Genomic DNA, 17,870 nt, shown 5'->3' with positions numbered 1-17,870 from the left:
CTAGGAACAGACGGTGTGGGTGCAGACAGCTGGGCATCCAGCCAGTACTGCGGGGGTCCTCCTGGTGGTTCTCAGCAAGGAGACCAGAGGGGAGGCTGTTGTGAGAGAGGGGGGAGAAGAGCAGGACGAGCAGGTGGGATGGAGTGTGCTCACAGGATGAATTAATTCCCACGTTCGTCCCTTCCACAGTCTCCCCCCACTGGGTCACGGTGCCTTCGTCCACTCGGGCTGTTTCCCCTGGTCTCTCCCACAGAGGAGTTGGGAGCCCCTGTGAACACGAGAAAGTCTCCATCTGGGTGGACTTAACTCAGCACTCCGTGGAAATTTCCATCCATCCTCTCTCTGAGGACATTTCTGAGGCCTTTCAGGCTGCCGAGCCCAAGAGATTGCTCAGGAACACTTCAGAGAGCACCTGGCCCAGGTGAGAAAGGGGCCCCAGGCAGGTGATGGGCGGCTCTGAGCCGGGAGATGGAGCTTCAGGAGCAGACCTGCGCTTGGCTTTTACCTGAGAGGAGAGTCGGCCCAGGAGGGGCGGTGGCCTTCCCACCCCTGTTCTTGCAGGTTATCTGAGTTTGGGGAAATTACACGCACTTGTTTATTTCATCTGCTCCCCAGATGGCCCAGCGCAGTGACTCGGGGGTGTATCTCGTTGACTGTGATTGCTCTGAATTTGGAAATGCCCTGATCCCCAATCACTCTCTCTCTCCCTTTCTCCAGGGGAATATGAAGATCTGATGGGCTTAGCCCTTTGTAAAAGGCTTGGGTCAAGGAGAAACTGATTCCTGAGGTTTATAATAAGAACTAAAGGTGGGGAAGATGTGGTTTCCCAAAGAGAAATCTGGGTTTTGTTTTTGGAAGTAGAGGGAATGAGTGACAGTCAAAACAGAGGATGTGCAGTTACAGGCCACTTGTATCCACAGTGACTGTAGCCGCTTCCGTTTGACTGTGGACAGACGTGACCTCATGTCTGTGAGGAGAAAAGAACCTGCCCCTTGGTGTCCCTGACGACGGCCCCTTAGAAAGCAGCTCTGAACTCTGGTCCTACCTGGCCCAGGTGTGGCCTGTGCTGTGAAAGATGTGACACGGAAGTGCCCCCACGGTGGGCGATCCCTTTGTAAAATCACAGATGATGAATTAGGACAGCAACATGCCTGGAGGTGTCCTGGGGATACAGAGGAATCAAAGATGAAAACCATGCGAGTCAGGTGGAGAAATTAGTTTCTGCATGTCACCACCACTATTAGGAGGACTCGTTAAAGCTGAATAGGAATCAAAGGAACCTGCCAGGAGGGAATAAGGAGCCTAGTGAAGAAGAGGGGAAGGCACAGGGTCAGGCTGCACTAAGGGGAGCTGTAATTTACAACTGCAGGGGGCGGGCGGGGACCTGGGTCCAGGGACAGACGGACAGCCGTGTCGGGGGCTCCTCCCAGCTGATTAGACTCCAGCCTCTCTTCTTGTCCAAGTTGTGACAGCTGTCTTCTGAACTTCTTATGAACTAAGTTTGCTGCAGCCATATACAGTGTGTTTGCCTGTTTCCCCTTTGTTAGTCAACAAGATGTTGGTATTAACGTAGTTGCCTCCTCCCAGCAGAAACACAGTTGCCTCTTGGAATGGAGTTTTGTTCCTTGGAACTGAGCCGTCATTGCCCTGCAGCATGTTGGGATCAAAATATCTATAGTCATCAGTTTTAGAGTTTGACTTCCTCTCCATGAGATTCTCTAAAATACGAGAAACAGGTAGGTTTTGCTGTTGTGGTACCAGGCTCTTGACTCTTCCCTCATAAACCATGATCCTGTATTCAGGCCTCGTGGTGAGAAACCCAGAGGTTTAGTGGTGGTGGTTCATAGCTGCAGGAGCTGAGGTCATCTGGGCAAAAGCTTTCCAACATTTGATCTATCGTAAGGGATTTGGGTTGCATCCTGCATCAGTCAAAGCTTTCTTGTATTGCTCCAAATCAGCCTCAGAAGGTGCTTGCTTACAAGAAGAAACAGCCTCATTTGTCTTCTGGAGTTGCTGCACCAGAGTCTGACATTATAGCTAGAAGAGACTTATCCAGAGTAGTTTTGGTCATTAATTCTTATTCATATTCAAAATATGCATCCAGTTTTCTTGCCTTTTTATGTTCTAAGACAGCAGTGCAACACTTGTACAGAGATCAATAAGTCTTTTATTTCCCAAGGAGTTCTGGCAAAGAATAACAGCCCGATGTTAGCCTGCCCGGATCGTTAGAAAGCACACTCCTGGCTCTTTCATCTTCCCCTTCTAGTCCCACAACGCTTTTAAGTCATTTCACCTCATCTTCCTGTGCTCGGAAAGATTCTAGTTCCTGCTGAACTGATTCTGCAATTTATGGGAGTGGACTTCCTTTATGTTTCTGCCAAAATTTATCAACTGCAGTTTAATCATAAGATTTCTTGTTTTTTCTTCTTGGTCTAGCACCAGCTAGAGAACTCTCCACTCCTGAAGTTTCTTCCAAATTAACTCCATGTAAGTGGAACTCCAGTGCATCACGCACCAAGGCCTGACGGTACGAGGCAAAGCAGTTGCCAAATCCATGTTTCAGTCACCAGGACGAAGAAAGGCCTGTGGAGGCTGATGCGGCCGGTTCCAAGGGTGTCACCTGTGAAAAGACTGCTTCTTGCATCCCTTAGATTTTCCCGAAGTTTCTTATCTACTTTACCTGCTACCATTTCTGCTGCTGTTCCTCTTGAACATCTGTTTATAGGAACAGTACCTTGGTGACAAAAAGCAACAAAGAAGCTGTCAACAACAGTGCCCGGGACAGCCCCTCACCATGTCTGTGCTATCTGGACTGGTCAGGGCACAGGAAACACGGCCTTATCTTGATTACATAATACAAGGACATCATTTTCCAAAGTAATAAAATTGAGAGACTGATCAAAAACTTTGGCTACTCGTGTTACTGCACTAGCTGCAGATTCTGCCTTTGCAGTATCTTCCATTTTACTTCCTGAAATAGCAGAAATACAATTTAAATAGACTGATTCAGAGTTGATTTTGAAGATCTAGATTTCTGGTTTATTATAACAGGATGTAACTCAGGAACAGCCAGAGGGAAGAGATGCCTAGGGCAAGGTATGGAGAATCCCGTGCCCTCTCTGAGCACCACTGTCCCTGAATCTCCACGTGTTCACCAACCCAGAAGCTTCTACCCAATGTCACTTCTTTCCTCCTACTCAGAAGAATTGCTCATCTCCCTTCAGCCAGGCCTCCTTTACCGCCAGTCCTCCCTCCCTCCAGCCCTGCAGAGACCTCTCACCTCCCCCTGCCTCCTCTCTCCCCTTCTCCTCAGCAGGGAAACATGCCCCAGGCATTTCCAGCTGAAAGACCTGATTTCTCTGCTACACTCACCAATTAACTGCAGGCTCCGCTCTGTTCTCCATCCACAGAGTATCTTCCAGGGAAGTGAGTGCAGCAGGAGGAGGTTTTCCTGCATCAGCTACGTGCTTCTCCTTCCCAGGGTCTCCTGTCACCTGGGTCACCCCCACCCCACGCAGGTGGTCTGCGTTCAGGGCTCAGGGAGCATCACAAGGGGTGGCCCCGTCCACGGGCCCATCCTCCTCCTCATAGGCCCCCACGTGTTTAGGGCACACCCGCATGGGGCCTATAGAGAGTGAACATTACTTATTTACCTGGAATTCGAACTGAGCTGGCATCCTATATCTTTATTTACTGGTATTCTACCTGGAGTGACCTGAGCTGTCCCCTTCATGTCCTCTGAAGTGTCAGCTGCCTGTTCAGATGGGCACTCTGAACTCTGACCTGAGTGTGTGGGAGTTTCCCCTTTAAAGAAGAGGCCTCTGCACTAGAACTAGCGCTCCCAGGCCGAGGGTGTCCTCACAGCCCGGGTCTCTGCTGGCAGGTGTGTGGGACCCTGTGGTCTGTGGGAGAGCAGGTGGTGCAGGGGACATGCTGTAACACATGCAACCTCATTTATGCCTAAATGGGACCATATTGTAAACAATATTTCCTTGCCCGCCCCTCCCTTAGTACCCTGCAGAGAGCACTGCTTATAAATACCCCAGATCTGCCGACCATCTTACTGCCGCCAGGCATCCATCGAGCCTGGTCCTCCAGTTCACTGGACAGTTCCCTGTGCTGGTCCCTCAGGATCCCCTGATGCGCTGACATCACACTGAGATGTAATGAGCGTCCTTGGGTCCCAAGCCTGCCCCTTAGCAGGACCCCCAGCAGTGGGGTGTGCACCGTGCACCCCTACAACCCCGTCTGAAGGCTGCACCCACTTCCATCATGGGACTGAGAGAGGCTCTGCTCCTCTCTCTACACCTTCCCTGCCCGTGAACACCCTGATACAGCTGGCTGGATTCAGGAGGGAGACAGGGTTGGGGGCCCAGGAGGGGTTTTCAGGCTATAGGCACGAGGCCCTGTCCCCCCATCTCCTCCCCCGGCAGTGGTCAACTCTCCTCTCAGCAGGGGAGATACCAATTTCCATTCAATTTCAAATGCAGTTGAAACCATGCACTGCAGCACCAGGGCAGAGCCTGGGCAGTGTCCCCTCCTTGGGCTCCAGAAGTGGAGGGAACACACCTTCTGCTGCCGAGAGCGCCCAGCAGGCTCCCTGGGGCCCAGACTCCTGATGAGGGATCACACCAGGATATATATACATATAATTAACTCCTTCTTGTTATTTCTGCAAAGCGCCTACTCACACTCCCTTCTGCCACGTTACTTTGATCTTGTCTTAGTTTCCTTACAATTTACTAAAGTACATTTTTTGCCTCAGTCATAACATTGGCTCAAGATAAAAAATGAGTCAGTAGTGGGAAAATAAAGAAATGTGCATTTTGCCACATCCAAGTTTGTGGACTAGACAATCCAGCAGCATGGTTGACTGTGGTTTTTCTATTAACTGAGCCTCAGTCTCTTCCTTTCCTCCTCATCCCTCATGGAGACCTTTGTGGATATAAATCCAAGGCTCCACATCGTCCCTGCAGTGCCCGTTCCTAGAGCTGGGTCCACGAAGTTGATTCTGTCCAAGGACAAGAGACATGGGGCTTCGGCATGTTGGCTGCTTGGGCCCGTTAATTTGGGGAATGGACTTTCTCAGTCCTCCTGCCAGATCCCCAGTGCCACGCCCAGCCCTGCTGACTGAGGCAGCCTGGCTGTGTCCCCCCCTGCTCAGGCTGGGGTCTTGGGCCACATCTGATGTCATCCCAGCCATTCAGGGAATTTGGGGTGTGAGCTCAAAGGGACATGGCACTAAAGGGTGCCAGGCAGAAGCTGTTCAGACAAATGAACCCCCAGAAGGAGCGCTGTCTATTCTGCTCCGTGAGGGGCTCAGAGGCTGGCTTTGCAGAGCACACAGGGAGCAGCCACACACTCCCCTCTCCCCACCTCTGCACATACCCATTCTCCCCTCCTCCTCACCTCTGCCCCTCTCAGGGGAGAGGCAGTGACCATCTCTCCCTAATACTCCGTCTTCTCTGCTTTCTCTGGCCAGGCATCTAGTTCTCTGTTCTTTGTGTAAAATACATCCACACTCCAGGTATTAATTAGATGAGGCTGAGATGGATTGACAAATAGATCCCTGACCTTCAACAGCTTAAAACACAATAAATTTGTCATTTCTCACACAACTGTTCAGGAGGTGTTTAGGTTGACTCGATGATTCTCTTCCACAGAGTCATTCAAGGACCCGGCGTTTGGTGCCCATCCAGCATCAAGATGAGGTTTCTAAGTACATCACCATCTCACTTAGCAGGCGGATGAGAGGTTTTATGGTCCAGCCACGGATGGGGTGCACATCCTTTCTGCTCAAGCTCCATGGGATACATGTGGTCACATGACTACACTAATGCAAGGGAGACTAGGAAATGCAGTCAGCTGTGTGTTTGTGGTCACACGACCACACTAACACAAGGGAGGCTGGGAAATGTGGTCCAGCTGTGTGTCCAGGGAGGGAGAGTGGATCCCAATGATTAGCTCTTCACAAAACTCTGCTCTCTGGTCTGCATGGAGTAAACACACACCGCCTGTCTCTCCCAGCAAATGCAACTGAGACCCTGCACTGAAGTGCACAGAACAGCTATCTGAGGACTCTGAAAACTAAATGGTAAGAGATGGATGCAGAAGGAAACCAGAATTTGAAGTAATATGGATTCAGGAATGAGTTTCCTTTTTCCCCCCTTCAAGTATATGTGAGACTGACCATAACGAGAAGTGAATACCTGAACCACAAAATACAATTTACAACAGGTCATAAAACATGTGCAGGATCTGTATTCTGAATACTACTAAACACTGATGAAACAAATCAGAGAAGATCTAAATAAATGGAGAGACATACCATGCTCATGTATTTAAGGACTCAGGAGCTAGGTATCAATCCTTCCCAAAATAATCTATACATATAATGCAGTACCATAAAAATTCTAGCAGGATTTATTTTGTAGACAGTAACAAGCTGATTCTAAAATTCGTATGAAAAGGCAAATGAACTAGAACAGCCAGAATAATTTTGAGAAAGAAAAAAGTTGGAGGAATTATCTACCCAATTTTAATAATTATGGTAATCAAGAGAGTGCAGTATTGATGAAAAGGTAGAAAGTACACCTAGGGAACAGAATATACAATTCAGAAATAGATCCACAATAATATGGAAACAGACTTTTTCACAAAATTGAGAGTAATTCAATGGAGTAAGTATAGTCTTTTCAACTAATGGTGTTGAAAGATTGGACATTCACATAAAAAAAAAAATAAAAATCAACAGAAGCCTTGTACTATATGAAAGTAAACCAAAAGTTGATCATAGCACAAATCTCCAAAATTGCATTGTGGTGATGGTGTGCAACTCTTTAAATTTACTAAAAATATTGAATTGTATGTTTAAACAAGTCGATGTTATGGTATGTGAATTATACCCCAAAAAATGTTTTAAAATACCACTACACACCTATAAGAATAGCCAAAATTTAAAAGACTGGCCATACAGAGTGTTATTGAGGATGTGAATGAAACGGAACCCTTTGCACTGCTAGTGATAGTGTGAAATGATACAATTTCAGAAAACAATATGGTAGTCTCTTAAAAAGTTAAACACAGGGGCCGGTCCAGTGACATAGAGGTTAATTTCAAATGTTCTGGGGTTCACCGGTTTGGATCCTGGGCGTGGTCCTACTCATCGCTGATCAAGCCATGCTGAGGCAGCATCCCACATAGAAGAACTAGAAGGACCTACAACTAGGATATACAACTACGTACTGGGGCTTTGAGGAAAAAAAGAAAAAGAGGAAGATTGGCAACAGATGTTAGCTCAGGGCCAATCTTCCTCAAAAAAAAAAAAAAAAGGTTAAACACACACAGACATAGGACCCAGTCAGTCCATTCCTAGATTCTCACCCAAGGAAAAAGACAGCAAATGTCTACACAACAACGTGTGCACAAATGGGCACGGCAGCTTTATTTGTAATGAGGGGAAACTGGAAATAACCCAAATGTCCATCATCAGAAGAACGGATGAACAAATGTGGTCCATCCATACAGGGAACTACTCAGCAATGAAAAGAATGAACTACTGGTGCACAACACTACATGGATGATGTCAAAATAGTTATTTTGGGTAAAAGAAGCCACACAAGAGTGACATCAGCATCATGGCAGAATGAGTTGTTCCCTTTGTCTGTCCCCTCTAAGTTACAACTAAACGGACATTCATTAACCAACAGAGGATTCCCTACACAACAGGATGGCTGAGAGATCCACACAGCTGTGCGTCTGAAGGTGGGTGGACTGGATCTTGGAAGCAGTGGAACTAGGTGAGTGGACCCCTCCCCCTCCCTGGCGGCAGCCATCCAGGTCACGGATCCCCACACAGCGGCCAGTGTGACCATGAGTGGAAGCAGGGGCAGCCCAGCTGACATGCAGACACTTTTGGAGTGGTAGCCTGGCTGGCGGATGCACCCACCTACCAAGGTGGCCCTGCCCATGCAAAGGCTCCCCACTGAGTGGCAGCAGCTCAGCCCTCATGAAGGCGCCCCTCCCACCAAGCACAGCAGCTCAGCCGAACCACCTGCCAAGGGCAGCGGCCCCCACCAGCACAAGAGCAACCCATACACCCATTACAGCACCTGGCCATGACCTGCCAACCAAGCAGAGAGGCCCTGCCCACATGAGCACAACCCACTGAGCTGTGGCCAGCCCAGGGGAACAGGAAGTGGCCAGACAGGCACAACTACCAGCAGATGGGGCAGGATCAGAAAACAAAGCTCCTGCCTCCCTGACCCCCCGCAGTGGTAGCAGCTGGAATCTCCAACCTGATACTACCACAAACGTGCTGGTAGAGGATCAATTCATCAAACACCGTGAAGAACTACAGTAACACTGCAGAGCAGAAGGAAAATGAAAAGTCTCCAGACACCAATCCTGAAGTCACAGAAGATTACAATCTAAATGACAGAGAATTCAAAATAGTTGTCATAAGGAAACTTAACGAGTTACAAGGAAACACAGAAAGACAGTTAAATGAGCTCAGGAATAAAGTTAATGAACAGAAGGAATACTTCACCAAAGAGATTGAAGTCCTTAAAAAAAACTATACAGAAATTCTGGATATGACATTGGTATTAGTAGCATCTTTTCAAATACCATGTCTACTCATGCAAAGGAAACAAAAGAAAAAATAAATAAATGGGACTACATCATACTAAAAAGCTTCTGCAAGGCAAAGGAAACCATCAACAAAACAAAAAAGCAACACACCAACTGGGAGAAAATATTTGCAAGTCATATGTCTGACAAGGGGTTAATTTCCAAAATATATAAAGAACTCATACAACTCAACAACAAAAAACCAAACAACTCCATCAAAAAATGGGCCAAGGATGTGAACAGACATTTTTCAAAAGAAGATATACAGATGGCCAACAGGGACATGAAAAGATGTTCAACATTACTAATTATTAGGGAAATGCAAATCAAAACTAGAATGAGATATCACCTCATGCCCGTCAGAATGGCTATAATTAACAAAACAAGAAATAACAAGTGTTGGAGAGGATGTGGAGAAAAGGGAATCCTCCTACATTGCTGGTGGGAATGCAAACTGGTATAGCCACTATGGAAAACAGTATGGAGATTTCTCAAAAAACTAAAAATAGAAATACCATACAACCCAGCTATCCCACTACTGGGTATTTATCCAAAGAACTTGAAATAAACAATACAAAGAGACTTATGCAACCCTATGTTCACTGCAGCATTACTCACAATAGCCAAGATGTGGAAGCAACCCAAGTGCCCATCAACTGATGGTTGGATAAAGGAGATGTGGTACATGTATACAATGGTATACTACCCAGCCATAAAAAAAGACAAAATCATCCCATTTGTAACAACATGGATGGACCTTGAGGGTATTATGTTAAGTGAAATAAGCCAGACAGAGAAAGAAAAACACTACATGATTTCACTCATATATGGAAGATAAACACATACGTAGATAAGGAGAACAGATTGGTGGTTACCAGAAGAGAAGAGAGTGGGGTGGCAGTGAAAGGGATAAAGGGGCACATATGTATGGTGACAGATAAAAATTAGACTATTGACGGTGAGCACAATGTAGTCTATACAGAAACTGATACGGAATAACGTACACCTGAAATTACACAATGTTATAACAACATTATACACCAGTATGACCTCAATAAAACAATTACAAAAAAAAAAAAAGAAGCCACACAAAATGAGTACAAACAATAGGATTCCATTCATATAAAATTCTAGAAAATGGAACTAGGTTATAATGAGAGCGAGCAGAGCAGTAATTGGGAGGCGGGAGGCAGGGGTGACAAAAGGGAAGGAGGAAATTTGGGAGAGATGAATATGCTCATTGTTTTGACTGTGGTGATGGTTTCACATGGATACACATACGTCCAAAACCTTCAGTATGTGCCTTTTATTTTATGTTAATAGTAACTCAATAAAGTTGTGGAAAACAGGAAATAAAAGCAGAGTGGGAAATTCAGGGAATTTCTCAGAAAAGTCAAGCGCCAACAATCCCAGCCCTCGTTCGGCACTGCCTCTCTGGACTGGCGATCTCTCCGAGAAGACGCTTGGGATGAAAGGGCCAAACTACAAAGCATTTGGGGGCGGGCTGACTGCTCACTTTCTCCTGGTGTGCTGGTCTCAGTGGCATGGGGGGGTCCTTCATCTTTGTTTTTTTTTGTGTGTGTGTGAGGAAGATCAGCCCTGAGCTAACATCTGTGCTAATCCTCCTCTTTTTGCTGAGGAAGACCGGCCCTGAACTAACATCTATTGCCAATCCTTCTCCTTTTTCTCCCAAAAGCCCCAGTAGATAGGTATATGTCACAGTTGCACATCCTTCTAGTTGCTGTATGTGGGTCGCCGCCTCAGCATGGCCGGATGAACGGTGCGTCGGTGCATGCCCAGGATCCAGACCCGGGCTGCCAGTAGCGGAGCGCACGCTTAACTGCTAAACCATGGGGCCGGCCCCGGGGGTCCTTTATGGTAGAGATGTTCGGCCTCTGGAGATGGCTGTTGGAGGCACAACATCCTCAGTGCAGGGGTGACTTCCGCACGGACCCCGAGTGTGGCTGGGAGAACTTTCCAGGCCTAGGCTCTCTGGAAGCAGGACTAGCAGAACTCATCATCCATAGATTCAGTTTTAAATTGTAGGTTTCAGCTAAGTGTCCACCCTCAGGAGAAAACCTTGTGGAAGGGAGATTTGTTTTATTTCATTTGGGGAGACTTGTATTTTATACGCATCATGCTGCAGAGCTGTCACTCAGGGCTTTCTCCCCGCCAGGGCGGTGGCTTGTCCAGGTTTTCAAAGGAGGTGACTTCTGGCTCAGCACTGACAGCTCCTCAGTCTGAAGGAGGAGCTCTGGGCTGGTGCAAAGACTTTACAAAGTCACAGCGTCACTGCTGCAGGGTGGGGGCAGGGTGGGGGGTCTATAAATACTTGACGAACTAGAGCTAACTGACTTCTGACCTGTTATCAAAGGCGAATAAAGCAGCGGCCCTGTCGGGCTCCTGTGCTCAGAAGGTGAGCGTTTCTCTTTCCCCGTTTTGTCAATTGGACGTAAATTCCTTTACAGGGACTCGAGGGGAGGCAGCTAACACAGTGACAGGAGGACACAGGGCAGGGTTTCCAGGTTTATTTCACTCTTTTCCTGCCATAAGAAATGCTCTGCAAAGCCCAGCACTAGTCCCCGACGAGCCCGCCCCTCCTGGACCAGACTCCAACCACGGGAAAGCACTGACAGGGTCCTCAGGAAAGAATTTGATCAACGTGGTTTAATCCTGTGATTGTCAAATGTTTGATCACAGAATACTTTCGTTATCCTGTTGAGATGTTGGGGGAAAGGCTGGTCTGTGAGACGAGGCCCAAATTCTCACCTGGCGCTGCAGGATCGCCAGTACTGACTGAAGCTACTGCAGCCAACGCTGCCTAGTGACTGTGTGCGAGCGCTGTCCCCACAGCTCTACATACATTCAGACACTTACTCTTCACCACCAGCCTGTGAGGGATGATTATTATTTACAGATGAGGAGGGTGAGAACAGAGAGGTGGGTATGTCTCAAGGCACAGAGGTCGTAAGTGCTGGAATGGATTTTGACGTGCCGTCCAATCTACCCGCGTGCTCGTAACATACGCGGAGCTGGATGGAGCCCCAGGCCTGGGACTTGTCACCTGACGCTGAAGTCACAATTCTTGGAGTAGGTGGCCCTCTCGGCAGTGCCGCAGGCAAGACGCAGATGGAGGGGCATCCGCTGCCTGAACTCAGCTGACCTCAGCTGGGCTCGCCCATTGGAGGTGGGATGGAGGCGGCGAGGCCAGGTGAGGCTCCGACGGGCAGCCCCTCTTCAGCCTGCAGGCCTGGGGTCAGCTCCACATGTCTCTCGTCCTCCTGGACTGGCAGGCTGGCCAGCAGGCTCTTCTCATGTCTAATCGTGGGAGAGCTTTCCAAGACTGTGGTGGCATCGTCTGCAATGAGACAAAACACATCGCATGGCTTTGCCCCACGTGAGGGTCATGGGGCACGCTCTGCCCATGCAGTGGGAGAGGAGACAAGAAAGCATACTTCTGAAACGTCGTGGAATCTCCTCCAGGACACAGCAGTGGGGCCACCAGGCCTGGGGGCCTGGGGGCCACCCTCTGCAGCACTCACAGCCCAGACCTGCCTTTGTCCTCGGCTGGACTCCACGTCACGGCTCCCACTGCCCCATCCAGGGGGCAGACATGGTGATTCCTGATCCACCCGGTCTTGTCTCTGCCCTCCTATGATGACCAAAAATTACAAAGCATTTTTATCGGTTCCTCACAACACGCCACAGTCTCTGCCACCTGGGGGCCCCCAAGTCTCCAAGTCCAGTGCTGCTTCTGATGATTAGGAATCTCTTCTCCAAGAGTGGGATTACTTCCCACACGGCCCATGTGTTAACAGCTCCATCAGACCATCCCACTGAGGACGGTTCTCCAGACGTGCCCTGTGCTCTGAACACAAAAGCTTATTACAATCTGATCCCTCGTTGTGAGTAAACGCTTCACACACCACTGTTCAGGAGGCTTGTTTGGGAACAATATTTTTTCCTACTAACTTCCAAGCAAAGATAGATTTTTCCCATAATGCAGTCATCAAACCTTCATAAGCAAGAATTATGTGTTTATTATGTGAGTTGTAAATTACCTCTTAAGTGTCTAAGAAGCAGTTGAGTCTGTAAATGCCTGGTAACTTCAACGAATTCAATAGAGAAGAGCCTCCTGCAACTGCTCTCAGGATGCTGTGTCAGTGGAAGGAGGAGCCCGCGCACTTGTAGGACAGGAAGACCCAACATTCCTGGGTGCCCAGATTGAGAAGGGGACACTGTGTCAGTCAGCATTGCCACAAGAACGCTGCATAACAAATCACCCCGAAACTTAGTGGCCTAAAACGACAGCCATTTGTTCTCGCAGGTCTGCACGTCTGCTGAGGGTCTGCTTATCTAGGCTGACTTCACTGGGTGGTTCCACTGGTCTCATGGGGCTCACTCATGGGTCAGCAGTGGCCTTGCCAGGTCTGGGCTGAACGTGGCTGAGGAGTCTCTGTTCCATGTGCCTCGCATCCCCTGAGGCCGGCCCAGGCATGTTTTTCTCATGACAAGAGCAGACGTGTGAGAGAGCACAGGGAATTTCCGAGGCCACTTCAGTCCTAACTTGGAATTGCCTCACTGGCCCTTCTGCCTCCCTCTATCGGCCAAAGCAAGTCACGTGTTCAAACCCAACATCAAGGGAACAGGTGTGGACACACGAGAGGGGAAGAACTGAGATCAACCGCACAACCTGTCAGAGTTCAACCCCTCAGCTTCCACTCTTGTCCCCAAATGCTGCTGAATCACAGTTACAGGACATGCAGACAGGACTGAAGGGGCAGGAGGTTCCTTACAGGTATTTAAAATCCTGCCCCATTCTGAGCTGCGTGCCTACACCATTCTGTGAGTGTGTGTGTGCATGTGTGTGTGTGTGAGTGCACATGGGTGTGTCCAGAGGTACATATAAAATGTCCACAATTATCCTGTGTTTGAAGCAATTATATTTTCATTATATTTTTGAGGGATTAATGGTAAGTTCTTTGTTTTTATTTGGCTGCATGTATAACAAAAAAGGAACATTTTCCTCTATAGACAAAACAACATTATCACACTTACCAAAAAATTAATAATTTCTTCATCCAGTCTATTATCCAGATTATATTATAGTTTTTCCAGTCATTCTCAGGATGTTCTTTGTGTCAGTGTGTTATAACCAGGACCACTCATTCCTTTGAAAATTGATGATGAAAGGGACAGGACGAAGCCTTCGCCCTGCCTTCCCATGGGCCTGTCCTTCACAGGAGAGTGACAGCCACAAGGGGGGAGGGGCTGGTAGAATTTGAGTCGTTGTTGTACAGCCTCGGTGGAACTGAATTATTGATCTAGATCAGGATTATCAACTGGGGAAGAACCCATAGGTTGAAGATGAACAAACAGGATATTGCTAAGGTGTCAAAGTCCCCTGCCCCTGTGATTTCCTTCTGGTCTCAGGGGGAAGTTCCACCTGCTCCCTTCTGCCCTGGGCTGCCTCCAAACAGCAGCGTGATTCCACATCAAGCCCCAGGAGCCCGGCCTGTCTGGGATGATCATCGTGATTCCCACCCATGGCCAGTGCCCATGGGCCATGTCTCCAGCACGGTCAGCTTCCCAGATCCAGTCGAGGCCCAGCCCCTTGCCAGCCCCGGTTCTCCTTCACTTAGCTCTCCCTTAATATTGGGTCGGGGGCATGGCTGTCATGATCAGGGAGCTCCCACACCTGCAGGATGTGCAGACTGGGGCAGGACGGCCCTGGGGCGGCATCAGGGGGAGTTTGGTCAGAGGCCACGCCCAGATGAGTCCAGGACTGCTGCTCACGTGTGGGTGTGAGCGTCCATTCTATTCCAGGTGATAAACACCGAATGTCATCCTGGACACGAGAGGACGGGGTCTAGAGGTCCTGGGCTTTACAGAATCAAAGACCCAGAAGTTGGTGCAGACAGAATATGATGTGGTTTAGGGAGGAACCTGGCCAGGGGTTAGAGGGACAGGAGGCCGTGCTGAGCTTTGTCACCCAGTCACCTGAGCACAGGAGGACCGTGGGCAAGCCGGACCTCAGAGCCACACCTGTGAAATGTCACATGGCCTCAGGCGGTGACTTAACATAAGTATAGCCATATTTGTCCACTTGGTGACCCTGGGAAACCAGCCGCACTAAAAAACATGCAGAGCAGCTGCTTGTGGTGGGAACCGGCCCTTCTCCCACAATATAGCTGCAATTATTTAGGTTATAAAACTCCTGGGATGTCAAGGAGAGACACAGACCAGCCATCTGTGTTGGTCCAAGATAAGTACCGGGAGTTACAGTGCACGTACACACGCGATAACAGTAACAAGGAAAAATACCAAAAGTTCCCATAGAGATGGTCTCTACGTAGAAACATGCATAAAAGCAACTCACAATTCTGCTTGGGTGAGAGTCCCGCCTGTAGGGCTGACGCCTTGCCCAGGACCTCTTTCGATCGGCACTCCTGCCTAGCGGTGTCAAGTAAACGGACTCTCTCCGGCATAAGGGCGTGGATGTTGTAAGTACCCGATCTGATGTTTTCTCTTTTCGGTCAATCTGATGTTTCCTTTTTCAATTGACCTGATGTTTTTCCCTCTTGTTATCTGACCTATTGGGATCTGTTTGCTGCCTTTCCCTTTACCCTTCTCTATATAATAAAACGTACATTCAGTCCATTCGTCTGGGTTGTAAAGTGTCTTTTTACCTCTCCGATCAAATCCACCAAACCTCTCAAAACAGGCGGGAATTGTCACTACAGAGTCATCTTGTTTGTCCCTGATTTCATCCTCCGTCCACCCGAGCTGGCTCCTTCTGTCTCGGTGAGCTCACTCCTTCCTCCACTAACAGACTGTCAAGGGACAAACTGTTTTATAAGATTAGCAGACACCCGAACACCCGGTGAAGACGACTAGTCGGTTCCCTGAGCCGCACCCGCTCAACTTTGCTCATTGAGTCTCTCCTGAGCCCCGCTCTTTCTAACGCAGAAATGAGCAGGAAAACCCACTGGAACCAACATGCATAGGATGCGGCAGACATGGTTTATAGTTAATTGTAAATAGACAGAGAATCAACCCACAAAGCAACTCAGCCGCCACCTCCTCCCAGATGAAGGCTCCTCTGGGCAGGAACCATCCTTCTCAGCAACTGCTCCCCAAAGACGCCCCCATTTCCACCTCTCATGCATCACCCTCCCTCCACTGCCTAGACCTGGACACAGGCAGGTGGACTGGAGCAGGACCCAGCTCTGAGCGGGCGGTGGCCTCCTGGTCCCCCACATCTGCCGTCGAGCCCCTTCTGTCTGTGTTAATGCTTGAACTCCACATCGGCCAGTGCAAATGCTTCTGCTCTTTGCAATCGTTGATCTCAGTGCGAGCTCTGAGCAAAGGCAGAGCTCCCGCGATGTGTGTCCCTGCCGTCACTGCTCTTTCTGTCATTCACCACCTGAGACCAACAACGTGGATGGAGGGATGTGATTCTGTGCAGTCAGCCCTGCAGCTGGGTCTGGGCAACCGAGGGGCTCCCACGCCCCATAGGAGGTGACACGGGGACAAGGGACATGTGAGAAGTGGTCCTGCTGTCTGGGGTCCTGGGGTCTAGCTGCAGAGCTAAGGAGACGCATGTGCATCCTTGCAGTTAAGAGTAACATGGGCTGGAGCAGATCCAGTGTCCAGGGCCCTCGGGGCCACCACAGACAGCGACTCTGTCTTAAGGACAAAGGGAAACTATCCTCAGCTCTTGGGGTTCACAGAACTGCTGGGAACCTAGAAACCAGGTCATTCCCATGAGGCCTGGCAGCAGGGACCCCGCAGAGGTCACGCCCAAGCACCCACGCACCCCACTGACCACACGTGACCCCTCCAGCTCCACCTCCCTCACTTGAGCCCCCAAGGCCTGGAGCAAGGACCCGGTTGGCCAAGCTCGGAGCATCTTCCCAATCCCCGGGGACAAGTCACGGAGGAGCCTCGTTTCTACAACAGCCACCGGGTCCCTGTGAACAGGTGCATACACAGCATGTACCTGCCCCTTGTCCGGCACACTCTGCGGCTGCTGGTCTTAACCTGCTGTAAACAATACTCCAATGAGTGTACATCTATATACGCATGGCGCATATGTATAGCACAGGTGTGAACACATTCACTGAACTAATTTCCAGAACCGAAGGCCCCGTAGAGTAGGGTAGAGGGAAACAGGCCACGCCGCGTGGGGAGACGTGTTCCAGGCTGAGTGGCAGAAGCTCCAGTGATGACACGGTCCTTCCCCCACAGGGACCGCGTCCTGTGGGAGTGAGGAGAGGCTGTTCTGTGGGGGCGACACCTCCTATTGATGGAACTCCAAAGGGGTCTGCAGCTGAACAAAGGTGAAATCGGAGCTGTGGCCCTTCCTGACTTCAGGGGACATTCCGGCCACCAGGGCCCTGTTTTTCCCAGAATCATAGAGAAAAACAAAATGTGAAAACTGGTCATGGGCATTTATTTCCTTCCTGTGTCCGTGTGAGGTGAGGGCCCAGCTACGTGACCCAGGGCAGATCTCATCTCACTCCAAGTCAGAGGGCCCGAAGAGAATGATGGAGACCAGACTCCTCTTCACGGCTCAGCAGGGTTTGCTGGAGCTCCTCGCCAGCTCCCGACCAGCTGTGGAGCCTCGCTGGGCGCTCTAGGCTGGAGCCAGGAGGGCAAGCGAGAGAGACTGTACTGGAAAAAGGCACCACCCAGAGACCAGACCAACAGGAGCGACGTGGACAGTTCACTGGCACCAACAGTCAACAGGTTTCCACTGGGGCCCCGCGTGGACGCGGCTCCTCCATGCGTGGGGACAACCAGACACAGAGATGCCCAGGTCCAGAACCGTTTGTGGGCTGGTGGATCTGACAGGGTAAGCTGGTTATGCACAGTAACAAACAACGCCCAGGTCTCAGCAGTTTACTAAAACAGAGGCTTGTTCTCTGCTCAGGCTCTCTGCTCATTCTGTCTTGGCTGTGGATTTGCTGTACATCATCGTCACTCCAGGACCCAGGCTAATGAGGCAGCTTCTATCTGAAACACTGCTGCTCCCTGTGGCAGGGAAAACAGAGAATGTGGCGAATGACACACTGGCTCTTAAAGCTTCTATTCAGAAGAAACATCCATCACTCCCTCTCACATTTCATTAGTGCAAAACCAGGACAGAGGCAGGTTACCTCCCACTGAAGTAGAAGCTGAGAGAGTGTGAGGGCTGGAGATGCTGCAGCCATTCTGCATCCACGAGGGGGAGCCTG

The 17,870-nt window shown here is 49.5% G+C and overlaps 1 pseudogene; it reads right to left on the bottom strand.

Annotated features, from left to right (window-relative positions):
- Positions 1–1,340: 1,340 nt before the first annotated feature.
- On the bottom strand, positions 1,341–11,772 carry LOC101405947 (sec1 family domain-containing protein 1 pseudogene; annotated as a pseudogene).
- Positions 11,773–17,870: the final 6,098 nt, after the last annotated feature.

Source organism: Ceratotherium simum, chromosome 35 (genome assembly GCF_057802395.1).
Source record: "Ceratotherium simum simum isolate JZ-2026a chromosome 35, ASM5780239v1, whole genome shotgun sequence".
In the NCBI taxonomy this organism is placed as follows: Eukaryota; Metazoa; Chordata; class Mammalia; order Perissodactyla; family Rhinocerotidae; genus Ceratotherium; species Ceratotherium simum.
The sequence above is the reverse complement of the archived record's forward strand: the minus strand, read 5'-3'. Positions and strand labels throughout refer to the sequence as shown.